Source organism: Lactuca serriola, chromosome 6, assembly GCF_051521515.1.
Source record: "Lactuca serriola cultivar US96UC23 chromosome 6, Lser_US96UC23_V15, whole genome shotgun sequence".
NCBI classification, from domain to species: Eukaryota; Viridiplantae; Streptophyta; class Magnoliopsida; order Asterales; family Asteraceae; genus Lactuca; species Lactuca serriola.
Window position 1 is genome coordinate 90,380,197 of NC_136413.1, and position 27,404 is coordinate 90,407,600.

Here is a 27,404-nt window from a genome sequence, read left to right on the forward strand (position 1 = left end):
TGAGCTCTGGTGAGATTCGGATGTTTTTATGCGGCCCTGTTAACAAAATCTTCCTATTTGGGATCATTAGCACCTGGTCGTCTTGTACACCTTCAGGGTATCAGACCAGTTGAGGCATCAGAAGTCGGAGGGTCAGCTCCAACTTCAGAATGCTTGGGGTCCGAAATAGGGGTTCTGGAGTGTGTGCGTGTAGAAGAAATAATGGGATTATCAAAAGAGACTCATGGGTTTGTTCCAGGGGGCAAGGAACTATGGTCAACACTGGCATCACCTTTTTGGGAAGGTGAGGGGGGATTATGAGCAGACTCTGCGTGACATTGTGCATGTAATTTTGAAACATCGAGGGGTACCTCGGATGAGTGGGTAGGTGGGGTTTGCGGACGGCCAGAATCAGCCGGAATGTCATGGTTTCCTTCCTGTTGAGAGGAGGAACTGACTTTGGCTTTCTTTTTAGGCTTTGGTTTTGTAGGCGAAGTCTTCCATTTGGCAGACGTTTTCATTTTGGCTCTGGACTTAGAAAAATTGGCCTCTTCCGAGATAGGTTCAACAGAGACTGGGGCAGGTTGTGTTGGGTCAAACACAACCGAAGTCTCCATGTGAAGTTTTAAATAAGTGGAATCGGAAGGAACAAGGGACAACATGTGGTCCGGAAGTCGTCTGACTGGACCAAAAGAAGATTGGTCCTGAATGCGATAAGACTTAAGAACTTTAAAAGTGACACATACCTCCGGAGGAATGGTGTTAACTGGAAGTGGATCATGAAGTTCCTTGAAGATTTGTTGGAGTGTCAGTGCCCAGAAGATAGGGCTCGAAATCTCGTTCTCCTTTCTTTTGATGGCAAATTTGCAAAAATCTTGCCATCGAACTTCCGGAAGATCCACTATATTTTTCCGCCCAGAGTAGATGTTGTAGACGACGTTGAGCCAGTCTTTGATTAGCGTATTAGTTCCTCCATGCTTTCTGGACAACCCTTTCATGATGAAGTGCATTAGCACAGTCCAGAGTCCGAAGACGGCAGATTTCTTGAAGTCTTTAGCCCTATAATCTTGATTATACCCGATGTAGGTCAAAAATGTCTGAAACCCTTCATTAGATGGTTCTTGGACATTGAAACCCCTTGGGTTTGCTTTTACACCGATTGCATTAAGTAAGGTCGATTTGTTGATTGGAACAGTTCTATCACCGATGATTTTAGCCTCTAGTTCACCGTCTACGCGTTTGATACTTGTAAAGGCACGATGAAGATGATGAAATAGTAGTGGAGGTTCGGGGATTTTAGTGAGGGAATGGAGATGGAGTGATTTGCGATAAACCCTATCAATACCTGATGGATTCATCGTAATCCATGGGATTTAGGGAATAGAGTTGAGTGGTGTCTCTTTGAAACGGCTCTGGAGCGGCAGATGATGATGAACCCTTTGAATAGACAACTATATTTAGAGGGTTGAGTTAACCTGGGAGGGGAAAGGTTGGGTGTTTGATAGCTTGCAATGGAAACCCTAAACGGTGAATAGATGGTTTTGGTGTATCATTTGGGGTTGATTTTGATGGTTTAGGATTTTTCGTTTGATTCCTAGGTTTAGAGGAGGATTTCTTATTTTCCTTCTCAAAGTCTGATACCAGCTTTCCTTTTCCTTTGATGTCCTTTAAAGAATTTGTTTCAACTTAGGACTTGGAGGATCCATAACTAGGATTGGGACCGAATCTGGGTTTAGGACTGAATCTGGGTCGAGGACCGAATCTGGGTTTAGGACCGAAACTAGGTCTAGGACAGAAAGTGCATTCAGGACCGAGACATGAATTTCGGTTCTGGGATTTGGAATAGTGGGAATTTGGACTGAAATTTTCCTTCAACTTTTCCTTTCCCTTCTCCATGGATCCTTTCCTGGGAGGCTCATAGTTGGGATTTTGAGAATTCCAATGCCTTTTCTGTTCATTCAGATTCGTGGCATATCTCTGATTTCTCAAGCGTTTTTGTTCAGCTAGCTCCTTCTGAGATTTGTGGACATTGAAGCTGGCCTTTGGTTTCTCATTCTAAGTTACAGTTGCCTTACCTTCCATTTTAGATTCTGTACTCTTCTTAGGTTGAACTTTCAGTGCTTCCTCTCTCTTGAGTAGAATTTCGGTTCTTCCCTCTTGATTGGAACATCAGGTTCAACCATTGGTTCCTCAGGAACATCTTTGGTTCCACTTGTGCTTGGAATGTAGAAACTGGAGGGTTTGTTGATGGGTTCTGGTATGTATCTACCTTTGACTCTCCATGTGGTTTTCTCAGATAGTCCCACAGTCTCGTCTGCGTTGTCAAAAGGAGCACACCAGAAATAGTCTTCGCATCCTTCAGCATTATCTTCGTCAACTATGATTCTTAATTCTGTCGTTTGCCTTTGAGTGACCCCAGTCACAGCATAAACCTGATTTGGCACGGTCTGAACTTTTTGATAGACCAAGGCCTTTTCCTTGAGTTTTGGTTTCTGTTCTTTTGACAGACGAGCAAACTCAACCGAGTTTTCTGATATATGAGGTTTTTCATTCTCGGTTTTATTTTCATAAACTTAAAGCAATCAACTTCATCCTCTACTGAGATTTCACTCATCTCGCTTTCCGCATCAAATTCAGACGTATTATCTAAGTTTATTTTATTATCTTTAACAATTTTGGCATTTGACAGATCGAATGTTTGTATAGTTTCAGTTTTAATCTTTAGCCTAACATTTTCATCTAAGATATCTTTTAACATACTTTTATGTTCCTTAGAATCGATGAAGGTTTATATCTTATCCAAACCTAGCCTATACGACATTGATCTCTCTTCAGAGGACACTTCTGATTCACATTCTACTATAACTTCATCTTCCTTAAATTCAAGAAAGGGCAAAATCATTTTACGAATTTTCTTTCCAATTTCACAGCTTAAATGTAATTGAGCAATATTAGTATAAAGACGCTTAGCAATTAAACAGAAAACATTTCTTTGTTTTAATAACTTTAAATTGTCTCTTTGCAAATAAATACTTTCATCCCTAGCTCTAACTAACTCCGCTTCCTTCAGCTCAATCCATATTCTCCTTTCCTCACTTTTTGAAGACACCCTGCCGAGTTGGTCAATTAGGTTAGAATTCGCTAAGCGGGTTTGCATGAGGCTACTACTTAGGTTAGAAAATTTTAAGTTTAATTCATTTAATTCTTCTTGATAATCAGTTTTTGAAATTTTAAGGGACTCAAGAATAGAATGTACCTTTTTGATCAATCGATCGCAGTCGTTGATCTTCTCACTCACCGGCTTGGCTGCAAAACACTTGTTTTCTGTCAGGTTCGGTTCCGTATCTGCACTTTCGGTTGATGGACCAGCAATGATGATAAAGCACTTCCCACCCGAACCTTCATTCTTTGCCACATATGCCTTTCCATGAGTGGGCCTTCTAACCTCTTTGTCTTCAGAGTCGGTTGACCAAACTTCTATGCCACCAAACTCATCTTCCCCAACATTCTCCTGTAGGATTAAGGCATTCATCGAGCTGTTGGACGCCTTTTTCTTCTTGACTTCTTCTAATTTGCGCATATAATATGCCTCATCATCTTCACTCTCTCTTTTCTCAGCCATCTTTCTCAACATGCAATCTTTGGCAAAATGGTTCTTGTCGTGACAATAGTTGCAGTCGTATCCAGAGTCTCCTGCAAGCTTGCTCTCCTTTTTCTCTTCATCCTTTTGAGAGGAGACTTTCGGTTCATCCTTCATCTTCTCAGAACTATAACTTCCCTGCCAGTTTCGGTTCTTGTTGACGGGAAATTTTCTCCTTGGAAATTTCTTTGGATTTGTGACCATCAGGGCATATTCCTCACTTGTAAGATCGCACTCTGACATGTCTAACTCTTCTTCTTCTTCTGCAGTACTTTTTCCTTTAGAAACAAGAGCCAACGATCCCACACCATAGACCACTTTCGCTTCCTTGGTTACAAAACTTTCATGGGACTTTAGTATTCCTACTAGTTTCGCCAGCGAGTACGATTTGAACTGCTCATGCGCCTTCATAGTGGAAACCACAGCCATCCATTCTGGTCACAGCCCGTTCATGAACGTTACTTTCGGCTCGATCAGCTTCCTCTCTATTCCTTGCTTGATCATCTTACTTAGGAGATGATTGAACAGATCAAAGGTCTGTACAAGCTTCTCTTCAGGTTTCTGTTCGAAAACTCCAAACTCTGACAGTAACAGAGTTTGAATGGAGTGTTCCAGATCTTCATCAGTTGAGTAAAGTTCCTTCAACCTATCCCAGATCTCTTTAGCAGTTGTGCATGAACCTACTAGCCGAAAGGTGTCAGATTGTAGGGCAAATCTTATCATTCGCATGGATTTAACATTACACAAGAGCTTGTCCTTCTCATCCTGTGGCATCTTCTCAACATCTGTCACCAACTTGTTGTAATCCGTTTGCGACTTAACAGTCGTGTTTGTTCCCGAATGTACAACCGGTCCAAGAGTGATAGCTTCCTAGATGAGATAGCCATTGTCTTCAGAGCCAACCACGTAATCTTCAAAGTGATGAGCCCATACTTCGTAGTCTTGAGTATAGAGTATGGGTACTCTGGTTGTTGATCCGATGCTGTTTGAGATCTTAATGGGGTTTGTATGTGAATCATCGTGAGACATGGTGAGCTGCTAGAATCAAACCTGTAAACTTGAGATTAGGGTTTTATCAAAAACAGAGTTGTCGTCAATATGAAGACGATGACTTCTATTTATACGATAAAAGCGGAAACCCTAAAGTATTATGAATACAGAAGGAATGTGTATTGATCACACAGTCTTCTGCTCTGATACCAATTGTTAGAACAAAGTTCTTTTAGGATCGTATGATTCTAAGTAGGATATTAAATAAGAACATGATAAAGAACACAAGTATGGCACTGAATATGTCGTATGATTAATGTGATAACAGCTTAGAAGAGCTCGATAAAGAACTTCAATCTGTAGAGGTGTTTAGGGTTACAAGAATCAACGTAATTAACAACTATCAATATACGCATACATGCATGCATATATATATTATAACCCTAACAGCTAATCTAGATAACAATGAAACTAATCTAGATAGACACGGATGGACATGCCCAATCCAGATACAAAATATATGGCCCAAGATGCAACACAAATGGACTCAACAATAATATTAACATTAACGTATTGACAGACGACACATGGCATTTTTGGAACATATACACCCTACTAAATGAAAGGCACATCTAGAACAAGAGCATAGTAAAACATTTGGTCATTGGTTACGAAAAGAGGTCTATTCTTTTCAAATATGTTGTGTTCTTTGTTATTTTTGTGTTGATTTCTTAAATTCATAATGTAATTACAATTCAGGTAGAGAGAGAGAGAGTTAGGGGCCTGTAGAGAAACTATAACAGAGACGATGAGATGGATTTCACATGGACCCAATAAGAACATTATTAAATACGATGTATATGCTATTAATGGATATACTTTTCGTATAAAAGAATGTGAACGTAAAGTTTACCAAAACAGTGGGGTTAGTGTTGTTGCAACTAACACACACATCAGTAAAGAAGTTGTAACATATGCCAAAAATACTTATTATGGTGTTTTACAAGAGATATGGGTACTAGATTATCATTTTAAAAGAATTCCAATTTTCATGTGCGACTGCATTGACAATAGAAAAGGGGTAAAAAGGGATAAATTGGGGTACACACTAGTTGAAATAAAAAGATTAGGCCATAAAGGTGATCCCTTCATATTGGCCTCACAAGCACAACAAGTATTTTACGTGACAGACCCACTCGATCAAAAAATGTCTAATGTGCTCAAGACACCTCCCAAAAATTACAAAGATACATATGAAGATGTAGATGAAGAATTTAGTACTATTGTTCCTCATAATGATAACATATTGCCACGTGTAGACACACTTGACTTGCAGAAGGAAAATGATTATTTTCGTAATGATTGACATGGTATTCTTATACGTACGATACGTGTTTCTTAATGTCATGAATTACATTTGTTGCGATAATATTTCTCCTTCTTTTAACACTTAATGATCTTTATTTTTTGTTTGTAGAAGGGAAAGGCCAAAACTTGAGCACATCGTTATGTGGAGAATAAGAAAATCACAAAAAAAGACATTGTACTTTACTTAATTTCTTTTTACCATATTATACCATCAAACTATTCTAGTGTAATATTCTTATAACTCAAAGATATTTTTTTTTTGGTTTTTTACTGTTATATTTTTAGACATGTTATAAGATAAACTACATGTAATAGCAATGTACTTTCATTATGCAATGTTAAACAAGTTATGTTGTATTCACTTCATTTATTTATCATAATATTCTGTTAAAATAAGTTGTATTCTTTTCATTTTTAATGGTGTATTATCTGGTGCAATTAAAAGAATAGATGACAAAAAGGGCAATTTGGTACTTTCTTATAACTCTTATTCAAGACGACATTTTTTTTATGACTATATTTACATATAGGCACATATAATAGCTGTAAATGTAAATAAATACTACCTACACACACAATATTTGTTTATTCTTAAAGCCAATTCATAATAATTTGACACACATAATAAAAGGTACATGACCATAAGTAACATATTTAATGAACGACCCCTAATTATAACGATAAGACATTATTTTTCTTTTATGACTATATTTACATATACACACATATAATAGCTGTAAACGTAACTAAATGCTACCTACACACACATTATTTGTTCTTCTTAAAGCCAATTCATAATATTTTGACACACATAATAAAAGGTACATGACCATAAGTAACATATTTAATGAACAACCCCTAATTATAACGATAAGACATTACTTTTCTTTTATGACCATATTTACATATAGACACATATAATAGCTGTAAACGTAACTAAATGCTACCTACACACACATTATTTGTTTATTCTTAAACCCAATTCATAATATTTTGAGACACATAATAAAAGGTACATGACCATAAGTAACCAATAGTAACTTCTTTTAAATTTTTGCGTAAACAAAATACAACTAGTATAGAACCGCCCTAAGGACACACAAATAATTAGTGTGACCAATATTTGTCACCTTTTAGCTACTTTGTCTGTTATGTGGCTAAAAAGGCAACATATTATAGACACACATAGAACTAACTCATGTGACGATAATTTTATCTACTGTCTCTCATAAAAAAGTGTGACAATCTTAATCGATATATGTGGCTGATTGTGACCTATGGCCTCAGTGTTTGAGTGTGACTAATATTTGTCACATTTGGTATAATTAAGTGTCGTAAAAGTTTTGATTGTCTATATAATGGCCACACAATCTAATTTAAATGTATCCAAAAACAGTCTCTAAATTTTTTTAGTGACTTTTGGCCACACTTCTAAGAAAAAGTGTCACAGGCCGTTTTTCGGAAATTGTGACCGTAGGTCATTTTTGTACTAGTGGTGGGTAGCATAATGAAGAAAGATTGTGATGGATTCAAGGCATGCAACCGGAGAAAAAGTCTCATCGTAGTCGAGTCCTTCAATCTGTGTAAATCGATTTGCCACCAATCTTGCTTTATTCTGAATAATGACTCCTACATCGTTAAGCTTGTTGCGAAATATCCATCTTGTGCTGACAATGGGATGATCCGAAGGAGGAGGTGCAGGAGTCCAAACTTCATTTCGGTCAAATTCTGCCAATTCTTCAAGCATGGTTGTAATCCAATCAGCATGCTCTAATGCTTCCTTGATGGATTTGGGTTCAACCATGGATATTAATGCTAAGAAATGACATTCATTTTGGATACTTGTAGTAGAACGAGTCTGTACACCAGCATTGGGGTTTCCAATCACTTGGTTCGGAGGATGATCTTTGGTCCAGACATGTAATCTTGGAAGTTCATTAGCATCGGAAGAACTAATATCAACAATAGGATTGAGTTGCTCCCCCTTAATGGTATGAACTTGAGGATGATGATGCCCCTGAACTTCTAAACCAGAGTGGTTGACATCATTATCATAAGGGAACTCAAAGAAAATTTCGTTGTCATCAATGTTGATTGCATTAGAGTCATCAAAATCAGTAGTTGTATCTTGGAAGCCGTCCACAATTGATTAAAGAGAGGGATGAGAATTCTCCCCCTCAACCTGAAAAGGTTGAAACGATTCGGAATCAAATGGAGGGAGGCTTGGAATCGAACCGCAGATGTTGTGCGAGACAGGAGCTTTAGAAGGAGAAATTGATTTGGGAGTAGGCCCTGTTCGAGATTCTGAATTTAGAGCAAATTCGGAAGGACCAAAGAGAGATTCAAAGTCTACTTCATGAATAACTTGAATATTCGGACATTCCGGAGGAGGAGCATCGGACTCCATAATGTGGATGGTGACGTGAGTGGGAGTAGAATTTCGAATGAATTTGTCATCAAAGGTAACATCGAAACTTTCTTTAATAACTCGAGTACGTCGATTGAGAACTCGATAAGCCTTTGATTTTGAGGAGTACCCTAGAGAAATAGCTTCATCAGCTTCAGGTTGGAACTTGGTAAGCTGATCACGGTTGTTCTTTATGAAGCATCTGCATCCAAATACATGCAGAAATGAGATAGTTGGCTTCTGACAATTCATCGCTTCATACGGTGTTTTGTTGAGGTGTCGATTGATGATACTCATATTATGAGTGAAGCATGCAGTAGAAGCAGCTTCAGCCCAAAGATAGAGTGGAAGATTTGGAAAATTTATCATTGATCGAGCAGCTTCAACTAAACTTATGTTCCTTCATTCAACTACACCATTATGTTGAGGAGTGTAAGGAGCAGAAAAATTGTGGTCAATTCCCTTCTCGGTTAGAAAGTTCTCAATGGTGGAGTTTGTGAATTCTAAACCATTGTTACTTCGGATGCGTCTAACTGGAAGTTTGATGAGAACTTCTATTCCTTTGATGAAATTAATGAGTTCGGAGGTTGTTTCTAACTTTAGCCTAAGGAAGAAAACCCAAGTGAATCTAGTGAAATCATCCACAATCACAAGAATTTACTTTTTTTTATGTAAACTTTCCATTATTGATTGGCCACATATATCAATCTGTAGAAGTTCAAGAGGTTCCGAGATTGATTTTTCAATGATAACGGGATGACCTTTCTTTGACAGCTTACCACACTCATATGCAGAACATAAATGATCATTTTCGATTACAAGTAGTGGAAAACCTCTAACCATTTCGCCTGAAATAAGATCATTCATGTATCTAAAATTTAAATGCGCAAGTCTTCGGTGCCATAACCAACTAACGCCAGGAATGGCTTTCGAGAGTAAGCATAGCTTTGGCTTGCCAATGATCATGTTGATATCAAGGGGGTACATGTTTTTGTTGCGGTTGGACCTGATTAAGCATTCTTTGCAGTCTTCAGTCATGATGTAGCTGTGTTTTTTGCAGAACTCAACTCGTTGTTCTGCATCAGTGACCTCAACCACACTTATCAAGTTGTGCTTTAAGTCAGCTACATATGCTACGTTCGAGATTGAGAAATTGCACTTGTAAGGATTCCATAACCTCAGATTTGAGAATTTGAGTTGTTGAAATATGTTACATATCCAACATTGGTTCAAGCTTTAGATCTCGCCGAAAGTCCTTCTGCCCCGTCATGTGCATGGAGAAAGCATTATCAATATACCATATTGTTTCTTGCTCCGAAGCACAGAGTGCCTGCAGAATTAGTGAATACTCGAGTTTTTAGGCTCCAAGTTAGATTTTGGGACAAAGGCACGAGTCTTAGGCTTGGGATGTGATTTATGAGCAGCTGAGGATTTGGAAGGTTTGTTTCTAAATTTTTAGGAAACAAACAGAAAGTTAATGTTCTTTCAACAAACAACTGATACTTTTGGAACCACAGGTTTATCAGATTCAGATTTAATTTTTCATACTAAATTTTGTTTTGAAGATTTTGACAAGGTTGTTTTCGTGGCGCCTTTTGGTTTGTTTGATGGCACATTGGTTTTTGAAGAATTTGATTTAAAAATCGTGCCATCGGTTTTGGCAATGAAAACAGAGGAAACATTCCGAGAAGGAGTGCTTCAGACTGATGAGGTATTTTCACGAGTTTTAGGCAGAGTGGGATTAACAACCATCTTACGTTGTGCATGACTGGGAGAACTGGAGGGTCTTTTGAGTATCTTAGTGGGAGTAACGGGGTTTTGCCTAGGTGCGGAAGAACTAGAGTTCAAAGATACACTCATTTTGGAGTTCTCAAGGAATCGAGAATTTTGCCTAGACTTAACTTCCTTTTTGTGAGAATTTTGTGCTTCCACTTTAGGATCTACCATATCCTTCCTATTGAGCATTGGTTTTTTCCTGGATTGAGACGAGGATTTAGAAGTTTAACCAGCAGTAGGATTACTAGATTTTGGATCGATGGGAACCAACTTGGTTTTTGAAGTAACTAAGGATTCTGATTCACAAGAATTAGAGGAGACACAACTTGAGTTTTCAATTTCATCATCTAAGCATGCCCATACAAACTTAGAGGCAGCGGTTTTAGTTTTCATTGGAATGATTTCCTTAATCACATAATTGTTAGGAGGAATATGTCTTGGAACATAATTAACACAGTTTGAAACACTGTGATGATATTCCGTGGTCCGATTCAGGTCCAGGTTTGTCAGAGGCGGAAGAGGCATGGAATCAGGACTCTTGACAACAATTGGTTGAAACATAGGAATTAAGAAAGCAAAAGAATATTCGTTTTTGTGAAGAGGTAACAAGGGAGAACCTGGAGTGTCCGAATGTTTGATGTTCGGAACCTCTTCCATGAATGTCAAATTTTGCAATTCCTTCAAAGGACTAACAATTGGTTTCGGAAACTCGCTTCCGAGACAAGGTGCTTTAGACCATCGATGGAATTATGCAACGCATCTATCTTAGCATTAAGATGTTTGTTATCAGAAATCATAACATTTCATTAAGAATTGGTTATTTCACATTTATCTTTTAAAATGATACATTCATCATTTGACATTACAAGTTCACGCTCTAAAGACTCGATTTTCAGTTTTTTATCCTCGAAACGTAACTTAAGACAATTTAATTCACACTCCTTCTCACTCACGTCTATGGCTGATTCATAGGCTTTATAGATGGTGTTCATGTCTATTTGAATCTGGGTTAGATAAGGTTCACAGAGAGACAAATCAAAGTTATTATTAGAGATCATGGATTTTACCTGCTGAACGACGCTTCGACCAGGTGGATCATCAGTGGCCATGTAGCAATAGTAAGGTTTAGCAACATCATCTTCATCTTCTGACCCAGAAGACCAATAACTTTCGTCACATTCAGCTATTTGTCTTGCCATTAGACACATATTCTTTCCAATGACCATGTCATCATCATCCCCGGATGACCAATATCCTTCAACATCTCTCGAGACTGTTGTCACAAATGCTTTTTCACTTTAAGCCATCTCTTGAGCTTTTCTAACGTAGTAGGCTGAATCCTTGATTTTTGGTTTTTGAGGAACATTAGCCAGACAATCTTTACTAAAATGGTTTGCATGTCCACACTTGTGACACACAATTTTAGGTTTGTCCGATTTGGAATTTTGAGAAGATTCCGGAGTAGAGTTTGGCTTAGATAGGTTTGGTTTGTATGCTAGAGGATTTTCTGAAGATGGCTTATGTTTCGGAGCTGAGTATGGATGAGGATTCTTATGGTGAGGATCTTGGAATCTGTTTTGATATGGTTTGAAGGAAGGGTTGAAAGGACATTTGTATTTCATGGCTTCAGAATCATATGTAGGATATATTTGTGTGGGTAAGATGGGTGCGGATGATTGAGTTCATGGAACAACGGATTTAAAAGGATCCGAAGTAGACAACTTCAGAATGGTTGGTTCGAAAGAGCTAACAAGGGCAAGAGGACCTACGGAGAGTTCCCTTATGGTTTGAGCAACATTAGATTCATGTTCCTGAAGCACATCAAAAAGTTGATAGAGTTTCAACCTTTTCAAAGAGCCATTGCTTTGGGGACAAGATTTTACATTTCCCCATAATTTGCCGAGACAGTTAATGAATTTGAGATTGTACTCCAATGGAGTTCGGACAACCCCATGAGCAGTCATGTTGTTGACCACGATTCGATAACAGTTGGAGGTTGAGGCTACTGATTCGCCAGGAGTGGTAGTGAAGGTATCAAAGTTGTTGACAACTGAGGTGAGGCGCTTGTCTTTCACATTTTCCGAACCTTCAATCAGGTCCTGAAGAGTGTCCCAAATTTCTTTGGTTGATTTACACAGTTTGATCTGCTCAAAGAGTGAGGGAGGAACACCAAACACCATTTTTGAGAAAGCAACTTGGTCAACATGTAGGTTTTCAATATCATCTGTAGTTAGAGGAGCTGGACGAGTTTCATCTTGACCCATAAGCTGAGCAGCAGCATCTCTCACAACAATCTCACAGGAACATGAGGACCTTCTTTGACGGATCTCTAGATTTCTTCACCTTTATCTTTAGCTAGTAAAAATCGTTCCATTCTAACTTTCTAGTGACCATATTCTTCCACAACTAGTAATGGGGCACGTGTAGGGCTGCCTAAACTATTTGTGATTTGCATAGAAATCATTTGTTGAGGATTAGAAACAACCATTGAAGTTAAGATATCTTCAAGCTAAATGGTATAAAGAATAACTTTTATCCTTATCACAGAAATGGATTAAATACCAAGGTAATCTCAAACCAATTATAATTTGATCTTATGGATTCAAAGGACAACCACTCAAGCTCTGCTACCAATTGAGAGAACAAAACAGATCTAATGCGCATGGACAAAGTTTGAAAACTCAAACCTTGAGTGAATGCTTAAGATCAATGTCTACTTACTAATAAATGTTCAAGTCAAGGCTGGAATGACCAGTCAAGTCTTAGATAATGTATTCAACAAACGATCAAGCCATGAATGAAGTATGAGAAAAAATGATCAAGGTAAAACTAATAAATGAAGAAAAAGAAGAATATTTGAAAGAAGTTCATAATAATAGAGTGGATGTCAAAAAGTTTTGTGAAAGATCCGTATTGACTTTGCATTGAAAGCTCCTATAAATAGGAGTGAAGGTTACAGTGAAATAACTACAAAACTTACATAGGACTGGACAATAGAAATGTTTCTGACATTCTGATTCTCTAATATAACAAAAGACTAAGTCATATGAGAAATTACATCAATACAAAGACAAATTTAATAAATGCACAAGGAAAAATGTTGCGACTCCGGATCAGCATTCATTCCGGACATGAGAGTCACTACTAGAAAAACAGTCTTTTACGACGCGCAATGTGTGTCTTAAAACGCTCAGACGATGCGCAAATGCGTGTCAAGAAAGGCCCTGTCATAACGAGGGACAACGCGCTTTTGCGCGTCGTCTATTTACAACGCGCATTTACGACATGCTTTTATGCCGCACAGTTATGACACGCAATGCGTATCAAGGAAGGCCCTGTCATAAAGGAAGACGTGTTTACGACACACGTGTTTATGACATACAATCCATCTCATGAAAGCCTTGTCATAAAGGAATACGACACACATTTTTGCGTGTCATAATTTTATTTGTTTATAAAATTATATATTTTTGATAGATTTACTAATTTTCAAATTAAATAACATACATTAAAAGTCTCATAAAACAAAATAAAATACAATAAAAAATAAAGATAACTCACTGCATTAATATGTCAAATACAAATAATCATTCCAATAGTAAGTAAATGTAACACATTGCTAATATTGCATAATATTTATTATAGAAAACAAAACATGTACAACATTAAAAGAAAGTCATGACTAAATTATCCTTTGACAATTTCCTTTCTAAGAGAATATGAACCTTTTGCTGATGATAATGCTTTTGGAAAAAAGGCTTCACTCTATCAACAGCTTCTTCAAGAGAAAATGGGTCTACAACAAAAGTTACACGAATCTAGTTTTTCAAACCTACAGTAAGTCCTGGAAAACCCAAAAAGAAAAGTCAAAGGGGTATATTATATGGTAGTTTGTATTAAGATAAGAATATGTGTATCTACATGAGAACGAATTAAATGCCATAAAAAATCACCAGCCAAACCTGAACATAATTTTAGGTGCTAAGATATTATAATGGGAAAACAAGAAACATAAACTGAGAAAGTCAACAAGGAAATTTTGGCTTACTATAATCATAGGAAGTGCTTCAGCTTCAAACACATCCTCCTTAACCAGACTAGATTCACTTTCTTTCTAGGAAGCATCCTCAACCTTTTCAGTGGGTTTAACATATGTATCATTATTATTTCTTTCAATGCCATCATCCCCTTTACCCTGAAAGAACAGATTATAGGTATGATTAAACAGGATAATTATAAGTCACTCTTAGTATATAAATAAATGACCATTAACCACAACTAACATACATCTCCCACTTTATCTTTCTCAAGTTTGGTTTCTCCTTCAGAACCCTGCATGATGAACATGCCCCAATACAATTGAAAATAGCCACAAGTTTAAAAAATCAAAGACAAAAAAAATGTATGTTCTGTCTTATGATCATTGTCCTTATGGGCTCTAGGTTAATTGGATGTCTGAGGATAACATTTTGTTAAAGGCTCCATCACTTCATCACTAAGCAGCCTAAACTTTTTCTTCATTCACATATCCAAGAAATAGGATTTATTTCAGTAATTAATTTAACATCTTACATTTATTTCTTTCTATTAAGATTTTGTAGAATTTTCAAAGTAGAATTCTATAATAGGAAAAAAGTGAAGTGAAAGTATATAATAAAGAAATAGATGATAGTAGATTGGTGTATATAAAATATAATATACCTGAACAATTGAAATCAATGAGTGAAACTTGGAGATGCCAAATTTTGATAGCTTTGTCAGACGATTAAGAGAGATATAGGACAGAGAAAGTCCTAAAAGAAATTGTAGAAGATTTCACTTCAATATTGATATGGCGATGTTGGGATAAGAGTGGAGAAAAGGAGGACAATCGAGATTTATATAGGTAAAAGGAAATAATCTCACCTAAACATCGGGAATCACTCTAACTTCATCATTCGCATTGTCGGCTCCTATTTCCACCTGCTTCAGAAGGTGGTGATGGACTTACGAATGGTGATGAGTGGTTGTCGTGTGGCTGCAGACTTAATGGTGGTAAAGGGGGATTTCTGGAGAACATATGAGAAACTTGGTGGAGAATTGGATAGAACTGAATTCGAAGCCATAATCGCCAAAATCAATGAGTCTTTCAGTAGATGGTGATGAAGAAGAAGACCAATCGGAAGGACTGATGAAAGAAACAACACCTAGGTAGAAGGATGACCGAAAAAAGGCGTGCGAACATCTGCAAAATCTAGGAATTGAAATTAGGGCTATAAATCATACAAATCAAGATATGAAGTGAGGTTTATAGAATGAAAAATACACCTTTTTGAAGAAACACAGGTGGATAAATAGAAAATTATGCGATGTTCTGATATGTGAAGTCGGCCGGGTGCTTATCAGAAGCTTTAAGAAGCATCTCAGTCAGTGTTCTTATCAAAAGCTTTGAGAAGCTTCGAGAAGCATCATAAGTCATAACAATAATAGGTGCATTCTTCATTCATGTTTCTTCTCTTTTCGTCTCTGTCTCAGAGGGAAACTAGGGCTTGAAATTTCTTGATCTTCAGAGTCTACTAGAGTAGAGATCCGATGAGACGATTAACAAGTAAGGTCACGAGTAGTGGAGAAGCAGATCGGAGAGGAGGGAAAGGGGAGAATCAATTGAGAAGATGAAAGATAGAAAGAAGGTAGAAAGAAGAAGGCGGGTTTTCAAAAATTTTGGGATTTCATTTTCCCCTATCTACTAAATGCGCGTTCATTAAAATTATAAAGCGACACTTATAGAGGACGCACATTAAAGATACAGTGCCCTCCGTGTTTTTAATTTTTTTCTTCTTATGATATTAATTTAAGGGCACGCAATAATGCATGACCTAAATGCTTAAATTTTTTGAAGAGATGACACTTTTTAAATGTCATTCTCTTTTTCGTAACACAATTCAATGAGTGTCGTGGTTTGCATGTCGTAAAAGGGTCTTTTTCTTGTAGTGATTCATTCTAGAATGCCTTCAGCTTCGTATCTTCTCCTCTACTGGTCCGGACAGATTTCGGACTGCTCTCCACTTCGAAACACACACACACACTTCGGAATGAGTACTTAGGATTTCTAGAGGTTCACTTTCAGATTCCAACAGAACCCCCAAGCCTTAATCAGACAAGAACAGGCAGAGATGCTCTAACACAACCCTCAACCTAGATCCATCCACATACCTACTATGCATCACTACTAATGTGCAATGAAACCTAAATATCCACCCTTGTGCAACCTTTAGACCAATAATTCTTCCCTACTTGGGTTTGACTGTGCTCTTCCAATCCACCAAAAATTAATGGATTTCCAGTCCATCTCTCAACCTTACAATTCAAACTTCTCAACAACCCGAGCTTGCAAGAACTAGCATTCCATTACTAACCAACCTTAGCCATCACACACACTCCAAAACCAGATGAATACTTTCCAAAATCTCAACAAGCTCAATAATCCCAAATACTTCCCATACTACAACTCCAATTCCTTAAGCCACTTAAGCTCATGGCATAGAACTATAACCCCTTGGAGGGAACGGAAAGATCATCAATTTAACAACTCACCAATTGAATGATCGATGCACTCAAAGTTCGCCAATAGGTACCATTCGATTTCTATTGAAAATTCTAATGGCTAAAATAACCCATGCGAACAACACTTTCCCATTACATAAGAGCGATACACTGCCACTTCTCACACCCTACTGATGATAGTAGTTAGAAATCTAAGCTTTACAACAGCTAGCTTTCAATGAGTAGCCTGGCCTAATGCTTATACATTCCAAGACTGGGCGATCATTCCCAATACTTCATGGAATCTCAAGACCTTTAGGCACTTACTGTTGAATCCAATAAAATTCCTTGGCGACTGATCGGTTGATGAGGAACAACATATCAATATGGAACTAGTACCCAACCCACTCAACCACTTACTTTCACTTAGATCAATTTCTATGCAACCTGCAACTAACCTCTTTCAAAGGTGTCAACTTGAAACTACTGATCTTACACTCATGAATGAACTAATTTCTTACTACCTCAAAACCATGAGCGCCCCTACACATCATCCATTCAACCCAGCATGCCTACCTTGCAGATTCCTTGTATTCACGCTGACACCACTAAAGATCTTATCGACTGCTGCTGTCCTAAACAGAATACTCAAGCCTCTTCTAAACACAACACACAATATGCAAAATAGCATATGAAGATTCTCAAGATCATCTTGAAGAAAACTCAATTTCTAAGTGGGGACTTAGATAAACCACATATAGTGACTCACATGCAAATATACAATCTCATAAGAGCATGAGGGAAGAGATTGCAGAACATACCTATGACGTTAAATGATGGAACTCAGATCTCCTTGGCATGAGACTGTAATGTTTGGCTGCTCCCCACTGAAACCTTCACCATTTCCTCGCGATCATCAATACTCCTCAGAGTGGCTAGAGCAGGTTCCCACGCTGCTCCTCTCATCATCTTCGGAAAATCGCCCTTCTTGTAGCCTACTAGATTGCAGTGAAAACATATTGAAACCGATTCTCAAGGGAAATCCCTACTAAAATAACCTATCTATCCGCAACTAAAACATCCCCTCCCTGTCTCTCGACACCTTCCCACATGGGTCCTCCTATACTAGGCATAACAGCACCGGCCCTGTTGGCCTCCCATGCGCGAATCTTGAGTCATGGGCCTCTTCGATGGGCCTACTGTAGTTTGAATTGGTTATGCCTTGCTCTGCCCAAGGTGCTCTAAATAAATCTCCTGCTCACTGGCTCCAACAATCCCAACATTCATGGTCTTACACCCTAATACACTCACAAACTCCCCTGCCAACGGCTGCACTACGATAGTTGGCGCATCCTCCACCCTGAACAGGGTCACAAACTCTTCCCAACACATAGTCTCCAACTCAGTAAGCATAATATATTGTGCAATAAATTCCTAGTAACTCCTTTCCACATGATGTAATAGATCCAAGGTAAACCGAACCTTGGCTCCTATGGGATAGGGACTAGTGTGGAAGACACCTTCCATCTCCTCAATCCATTGCGAACTCAAAACCTTGGCAATCCTCCCTCCAATTGGCTCATCGCCATTATGTAAACCATAATACACATGATCAGAACATACTTAAATAATCCTCATCCCACCAAATTCCTAGATTCTTCATGACTCCTCGAGTCGAGTATGGATCTCGTTCTTTCATCAGTACGAGCCCAATACTACCATCCACACATATCCATACTGTTCTCAAGAATCGCCTGAATCCTCGAATTCACCTTCTTAAACTGATATTCCAAATGCCTGCTAAGCACCGCAACCAATCCACTAAATCATTTCCTAAGCTTTCCAAGGTTCCCGACCTCACCCTGCCATTAGCTGTTAATGAACTTCCACTAATTTTAGCTAACTACTTCATTAATAGAATGACATTCCATAAAGCTTAAATAATCCTTCGAGTAAAAGACTCAACCCTACAACAGTTAGACTCAAAAAATAATTATGCAATAGAGTCAAATTCGTCACTCTAAGATTATTTAACCTTTGCAACATGTGACTTAACGTATTCACTTAATAGTTAACTCAAATCATTAAGAGTTCCACAAAGCACAAAACAAACAACATTCGTGTGGTAACACTCTAAGCCATAGAATAGACCAAGAACATCCAAGGCTCACTTACTCCAACCCATGCTAGGAACTTCCATTCTCACTGCTAATTTCCTTATGCATACAAATTATATACAATACAAGATCAAATAGTCTATTGAATAAAATACTCTACCCTAGGACCACAACTAAACGAAGAACATGAAATAAGGCCAACTCAGTCATTCTAAGGCTATATGATCCTAACCGCATATAATTTTTGAAGCATATACTTAGCATTTAATTCTACCAATACAGATTTCTAAATCTAGCATACCATTCAATCCTCCTAGGCTATGAGGCATCTCATATCAGGTCAATCCATCTAATCACCTGAAATCTATTCTAGCATGCAATTCCATATGATCAAACAATTAAGCACATAAAGGCATCTCTCCTACCATGAAATCTTAAGAAGATCCTTGCCTCTAATCTAGCATGCAATACTTATGACATAAAAGCATAACAGACATTTATGGGTATTCTGGGAGTCACTTACATGAGCTCGGCCGATTGCACGCATCACACCCCCTTTTTCTTTATACAAAAATCTTTTCAGAAACTTCTTTTCTTTACAAAAAAATATCTTTACAAACTTATTTTCTTTCAAAAGATTACAGATTCCTCAGTTTCAGTTTAGACATACACAAGAGTGTGCCTGAATCCCTCAAACCAAGGCCATGATACCAACTTGTAACGTCCTAAAAATTATAAGGTAAAAATTTTACTTTTAGTTCAAGCATAAACACCATTTAATCTTTTTAATCATTCAAGAATATGTCAAAGTTAAATAGTTACCAGAGTACAATCCAAATATCATAAGGTTGAGGAAATATACGTGGACGCACTGCGATCATGTCGGGCCCTTCCCTTTCGAACCAGAAGTAGCTGAAACCATAAACATAAATTGTAAGCACAAAGCTTAGTGATTTCCCCCATAATACCCCATACCATACTTACATATCAGTAAAAAACATACTGGGTCAATTTCACGCTCTTCGGTAGCTCTCAACCGTCACTGGGTTTATTTACCCCCTTCAGTATCTTTTAACCAGTATGGGGTCTATTTCTCCCTCTTCGGTATCTTTTAACCGATACTGGGTCTATTTTATCCCCTTCGCTATCTTTCAACTAATATTGGGTCTATTTCACCCCCCTTCAGTTTCTTCTAACCAGTATCAGGTTTGTTTCACCCCTATAGCTATCATATATAATCATACCAATAAGAGTCACAGAGACATCAAGCAGATATACGCATAACAGGTAATTGTCACGAAGACAATCATCATCCTATAACATAATCTAGTCGGCTGGCATTTGTACCTTCGACCCACGGATACAATGAAGGAAACTCACCTCAATCTGCAGACACTTCAACTGTTGCTCAGGCTAATGGACTATAGAATCTCTGAGCTAACCAATCAAATATAATCATAATCAATAATTAGGTTAGAAACCATAATCGGGACTTAATTCAATAATCCTGACTCCGAGGGTAAAATACTATTTTACCCCTCCTTCAATTCGCCTAAGTCCATAAGACACCCAAGGCCGAATACAGGCCTAATTTCATAAAGGCCCAAAAACTAACCATGGCCCATCTCAGCAATACTTGTGGCCCAACATAAGCCCAAACCCTAAAGTCCAAAAAGTGGCCCAAAATCTAGAAGGCTCACTAAAGCATACGCCCTGCGTACCAAGCTTGTGTTGGATAAGGTGTCTAAGTCCATAACTATTTCTGGTTAGTACTTGACCCGACCCGGCATGGTCCATTTGGGTTGCATGGCACCATGTAATTAGATAGACTAAATGAGAGAAATAACACTTGGAGATTATTAATATATTATAAGTTCTAATATATTAATAATATTATTTGATTAGTTTGATCAAAGAATTAATTTGGAATTAATTAAGTGATCAAAAGATAACTAATTAAATATATGGGTTGATTATGTAAATCATTCATATCTTGAATAGTGGGCTAAGAGGCTCCATGGATTATCAAGTTGGGTTCTACCCATAGGATGCTCCATGGGAGTTACAAACCCATGGGTCATGGAAATGAAGAGTCATGACACATTAGGGTTTACATGGTGTAACCCTAGATGTGTCAACACTATATAAGAGTCCCATTCTCCACCAAAATCGGCTACACATAAGAAACAAGAGGGCTAGGCCGATTTCAAGAAGTGTGTGTTCTCTCAAAAGTCTTTCCAAGAGCATTTGGTGTTGTGTGAAGCATTTGAGGCATCACACTTTGGGTGCTAGGCTCACAAGGTTTCAAGGAACATAAGCAACAACAAGGTAAGTTATCCTATCTTTCATTCAAGTTAGAAATTGTTCCCCATGTATGCTAGATAGGAATATAACCTTGGAATTCAACTTTGCATGATAATTAGACAAACATAGATCCAAGGTTATTAGGGTTGCATGTACACTTAGGAAGTGTTAGAATGCTCAAAACCCATCAGTGGTATCAGAGACTAGGCTTGTTTGTTTGTTATTTGTGCTTAAAAGTTGAAAAAAGTCGAAAAACCTGTTGTTTGCCTGATGAACTCGCCGAGTCCATGGGGAGACTCGCCGAGTTCACTTGTATCTTCAACCTACTCGCCGAGTAGGTTCATGCACTCGGCGAGTAGGAGCCACAGAGTGTAGATTTTCGACTTTAGTTGCTGGAAATGGACTAGAAACATTACCCTAAACTGTTTTGGTACTTGAAAACTTGTTTTAGATGGTGTAATGTCTTAGCTAATCCATTTACAACAACTAGTTATCAAAATTACAAAGTTTTAAGTGTAATTTTGATTCATGAAAGTGTTCATATTCATGTTCTTGATCTTATGATGTTTAGATGATCATAGGAATTATTTGTAACCTATGTGGTAGTTTAATTCTTGATCATAATGTGTTTTAATGGAGACCATAACTTGTCCTCAAGTTATGCAAAAACCAAAAGTCACTTGAGTTAAAACCATTAAAAGAACACAAGAGTTAGAAAAATGAAGTGTCTTCATTTTTATTACTCTAATAAACTCATAAGTTACAAGAAATGAAAAGTTTTGAAAGTTTACAAAACTTGCCCTGAAGTTTTGGAACAAATAAAGTCATGTTAAAAACTTTAGTTCCAACCCTTAGAATTTTAAAAGTTAAAATTCAACCCTTATACTTATATTATTATGATTTAATAATTATATATATATATATATATATATATATATATATATATATATATATATATATATATATATATATATATATATATATATAAGAACAAAGTCGTCTTACCGCTAGTACGCCTCCTTCATGAAGCCGATCTATAAGGTGGGTATAAGGTTGTTGCCTATAAAATGGCAACTTAATGGGTGTCCACTCTCACCCACCGCTTGCTTGACCGGTGGAGGGTCGTTAGCCGAACGGGTAAGACAAGGACTTATAAATTCTCATTAAACGTATGATCAATATTATAAAGTAACTAAATGTTTTATTAAATTCTCAATCTTAGTTACTTTAGGAAAAATGTGAATAAGGTGCTAATCCATGAAATTACACTTTACACTTTGTTTAAGTCGTTGGTGGAGCGTGTGTGGTTAACCGGCACACTAACTTGGACTTAACAAGGTAGGTAAAGGGTGACTTAAAGTTTATTATAGTATCGGTGGAGCGTGTGTGGTTTACCGGCACATCGATTGAGTGATAAACTTTAAGGGTACCAAGTGATTTGCATGGTTACTTCACACCTCGTTTTGTGATCCTCGGTATCCCAGTCACAAAACTTGGAGGGCACACTCGAGATTGAAACATGCCTTTGAAAAGTTCATTGAATCTCAAAGAATCTAGGAATTTCTAAGAACCAATCAAAAACCTATATAATATTTAATATTTCGGTTTTCGTGGTGGAAATTGGTGAATCGTCATTCACCTACCTTTCAAATATGTTATAGCTTGGATTACGGCATACCTCTTCTAAGTTATAATATATTGTGATTGGGTCCTAGCCTTAATATTACATTTGGGTGTTTTATTAAGGATTCTCTTCATATCTAAACTAATCTTGTCCTTTTCATTCAGATGTCTTCAAACAATGTTGCTTCTGGCTCTAACCCTAATGGCTCCTTTACCCTTATGAACTTATGTGGGAAAGTCACTTTTGATGGATCCAACTTCAATGAGTGGATCAGAAACATCAGGATGATTACCCGCTACGAGGACAAAGAATATGTCCTTGAAAAGGAGCTTAAGGAGATTGACGAGACCACTGCAACTCCTCAGGAGATCGCTGACTTTCAGGCACATGAAAGGGATGCTACAAAAGTGGCATGCATCATGATGGCCACGATGACAGCGGAACTCCAAAAGTCTTATGAGGATTTCTACCCTTATGAAATGCACCAAGATCTGATGGAAAGATACCATCAAAGTGCACGACAAGAGAGGTATGAAATCATCTGCTCCATGATAACAACCATGATGAAGGACGGGGAATCCGTCAGGAGCCACATGCAGAAAATGCAAAGGTATGTGGATCGATTGCTGAAGCTTAATGTGAACTTCCCTGAGGAGCTTGCAATAGATATCATTTTGCACTCCTTACCATCGTGCTATGATCAATTCCGCATGACATATCACATGAATAAGGAAGAGGTCACACTCAGCAAACTTCAGGGACTTCTCAAGACCGCAGAAACAGGTCTTAAGTGGAAGTCGGTTGTTAACACTCCTACTCCAAATTCTACTCCGGTTTTGGCAATCGGGAAAAGTCGAGGGAAGAAGAGAAAGAGTTCTTCTAAGGGTACCAAGGCTCGGACCCTTGATGGATCTTCTTCAAGTGGAACCAAGAAAGGTTTCATCACTCCTTCTTCTGACCCAAAAGAGGCTGAATGCTTCTATTGCCATGAAAAATCACAATAGAAGCGGAACTGCCCAAAATACCAGCAAGATGTGAAGGATGGGAAAGTTAAACCCAACCATGCAGGTATTTACACTATCATTTCTAATAACTCACCCCATTCTAAATCTTGGGTCCTTGATACCGGTTGTGGTATTCATATTTGTTGTGACTTGCAGGGACTAAGAAGAAGTGAGAATGTGGAGCAAGGAAGAATAAACTTGATCATGGGGAATAGGAAAGCTTTACCTGTCACCAAGATTGGATAAGTACTGGGTTTTGTTTAGATTTGAATAAGTGTTGTTATTCGCCAGAAATGGCAAGAAATATTATTTCCTTTCATGCATTGTATAAACAAGGTTTCACCTTTTCATTTGATAATGAAGTTGGTTCGATTAATGCTTTCTTTAATAATGTTCTTTATTTCAAAGCATTACCTTGTGATGGCGTGTATGAAACAGTATATGTGGTTGATAACATAGGAAATAATATATTGTGTATTGATTCTGTTAATAATAATAACTTGGATAAAGCATCATTATGGCATTGTCGTCTTGGACATATAAGCAAGAAACGCATAGGCCAACTCCAAAAGGATGGAGTCTTGGAGTCATTTGACCTAAGGTCAGATGATAGTTGTGAATCATGCTTACTTGGAAAAATGACAAAATCACCCTTCACAGGCTCGTGTGAGAGGGGTGAAGGTTTGTTGGACCTTGTACACACGGATGTGTGTGGACCATTCAAACATGCCATAAGGGATGCTAATCGTTATTATTTGACTTTTGCTGATGATTACAGTAGATATGGATATGTCTACTTGATCAAGCATAAGTCAGAGACTTTCGAAAGGTTTAAGGAATTTAAACAGGAAGTCGAGAATCAATTGGGCAGGAACATTAAGATGCTTCGATCTGATCGTGGTGGTGAGTATCTTAGTTCAGAGTTCTTTGACTATCTAAAGGAATGTGGGATAGTCTCACAATTGACACCTCCCAGGACACCACAGTTGAATGGTGTGGCTGAGAGGCGTAATAGAACCTTGTTGGATATGGTTCGTTCTATGATGAGTCGAGCTTCGCTACCAATCTCATTCTGGGGATATGCCTTAGAGACTGCCGCCCATATCCTTAATCTAGCCCCTACAAAGAAAGTCGCCAAAACTCCTCATGAGATGTGGACTGGTAAAGTGCCTAAACTAGACCACATCAAGATTTGGGGTTGCGAGGCTTTTGTGAGACGCGAGACTCATGATAAGCTCGAACCCCGAAGCGAGAGGTGTATTTTCATCGACTACCCACAGCAATCCTTTGGTTACCTCTTCGACAGACCTAGTGAAAATGTGGTCTTTGTAGCTAGGAGGGATTTCTTTAGAGAGAGAGAGAGAGTTCATAAGCCAAGGAAACAGTGGGAGGCAAGTTGATCTTGAAGAAATTCAAGAGTCAAGAGGTGAAGGAACTTCAAACCCTAGCACTCAACTTGAGGAGGAAACCCCTATTGAGCCAATTGACAAGTCTGTACCTCTAAGGCGTTCCACAAGGGTTAGGAATGCTCCTGAGCATTACTATGAATTCCATATTACTGCAGAAGGAGATACACTTATAAGTGACGAGACACTGATAGGTCTGGATGAACCTAACAGTTACGCGGAAGCCATGGCAGGCCCTAAGTCAGCCAAATGGAAAGAGGCAATGGACAACGAAATACAGTCCATGTATGACAATCAAGTTTGGAACTTGGTTGAGAATGTACCAGGTCATAAGATAGTGGGGTGCAAATGGGTCTTCATGAAGAAGACTGACATGGATGGTAAAGTACACACTTATAAGGCTAGACTGGTTGCAAAGGGATTCTCTCAAATTCCTGGAGTGGACTATGATGAGACCTTTTCTCCAGTAGCCAAGATTAAGTCTATTCGGGTTCTGTTGGCCATAGCTGCATTTCATGACTATGAAATATGGCAAATGGATGTCAAACCCGCTTTCCTTAATGGAAAGTTGGCTGAAGATGTTTTCATGAGTCAGCCAGAGGGTTTTGTCAGCAACGAGTACCCTAATAGAGTGTGTAAGCTTGAGAAATCCATTTATGGATTGAAGCAAGCACCTCGCAGATGGAATCTTTGTTTTGATGAAAAGGTCAAGGAATTTGGCTTCTCTAGGAGTGAAGATGAGTCTTGCGTGTATGTCAAGGCTAGTGGGAGTATAGTTTGCTTTTTGGTATTGTATGTGGATGACATACTACTCATAGGAAATGACATCCCAACTCTGCAGGAAGTTAAGTCCTGGCTAGGGAAGTGTTTCTCTATGAAGGACCTAGGAGAAGCTGCCTATATTCTAGGGATAAGGATCTTGAGAGATCGGAGTAAAAGACTAATTGGACTTAGTCAGAGTACCTACTTGGATAAGGTGCTGAAGAGATTCAGCATGCAGGACTCCAAGAAAGGAGAGTTACCCATCCATAGTAACGCCAGATTGAGTAAGACACAAAGCCCTAGCACGGAGGCTGAGATAGCAGAAATGAGTCGAATACCTTATGCTTCGGCAGTAGGATCGATCATGTATGCTATGACGTGTACTTGACCTGATGTAGCCTTTGCCCTAAGCATGGTTAGCAGGTATCAGGCGAACCCTGGCAAGGCACACTGGACTGCGGTAAAGAATATCCTCAAGTACCTACGGAGGACTAAGGACTGGGTCCTAACCCTCGGTGGGAGTGATGACTTGAGAGTTGTAGGGTATAGTGATGCTAGCTTCCAGACTGATAGGGATAATTTCTGCTCTCAGTCGGGCTGGGTCTTTACCCTAAATGGAGGAGCAATTTCTTGGAAGAGTTCCAAGCAAGAGACAGTGGCTGATTCAACTTGTGAATCAGAGTATATTGCAGCTAGCGAGGCGGCAAAGGAGGCTATATGGCTGAAGAACTTCATTGGAGACCTTGGAGTTGTACCAGCTATAAAAGAGCCAATGGAAATTTTCTGTGATAGTGAAAGTGATGTTGCCTAAGCCAAGGAACCAAGGGATCATAGCAGATCCAGACACATCGACAGAAAATACCATTTTATCAGACATCAAATAGAAGAAGGACTCCTCGTGGAAAACATGGTATCATTGGATGAGAACCCAGCAGATCCTCTCACAAAGGGACAGACTCGGGTTAAGCATCTCCAGCATGCTCAGAGCATAGGGCTGAAGGATGATATTAGATTTAGTAGTTAGATAACCTAGAAATTTGTAAAGTGTAATTGACATTAGATGATGAATAAAAGGTGTTTTATTTTTGAGTAAGGTGTTGCTATCTCTTGTCGATCGTTTACTATATTTCTTTTGCATGTTTTGACTTCCAGGATAATTTTGTTTCGTAGGTATAAATCAAGACTGTCATGATTGGTTGCAGAGGTCTAAAGTGTTGGACAAGGCTACAACAATCATGAGTGCTCATAAGTTCTGAGTATTGGACTCAACCCACGCTCACTGGAATCACTTCATGGAATTCTATCTCGAGTGATCGTGAGACGGTAATATCATATAAGTCTTCAAACCTAGATATATGATTTGTTACTTACAATTTGGTTATGCATTGATTGTACGAAAACGCATTGGTAACTCGATGTTATAAAACGTGCTTTTGTGTATAATTCAATGAGTGGTAGAACAAACATATGAGTCGAAGTTTATCTATTCCTTCTTGGATTAGAAG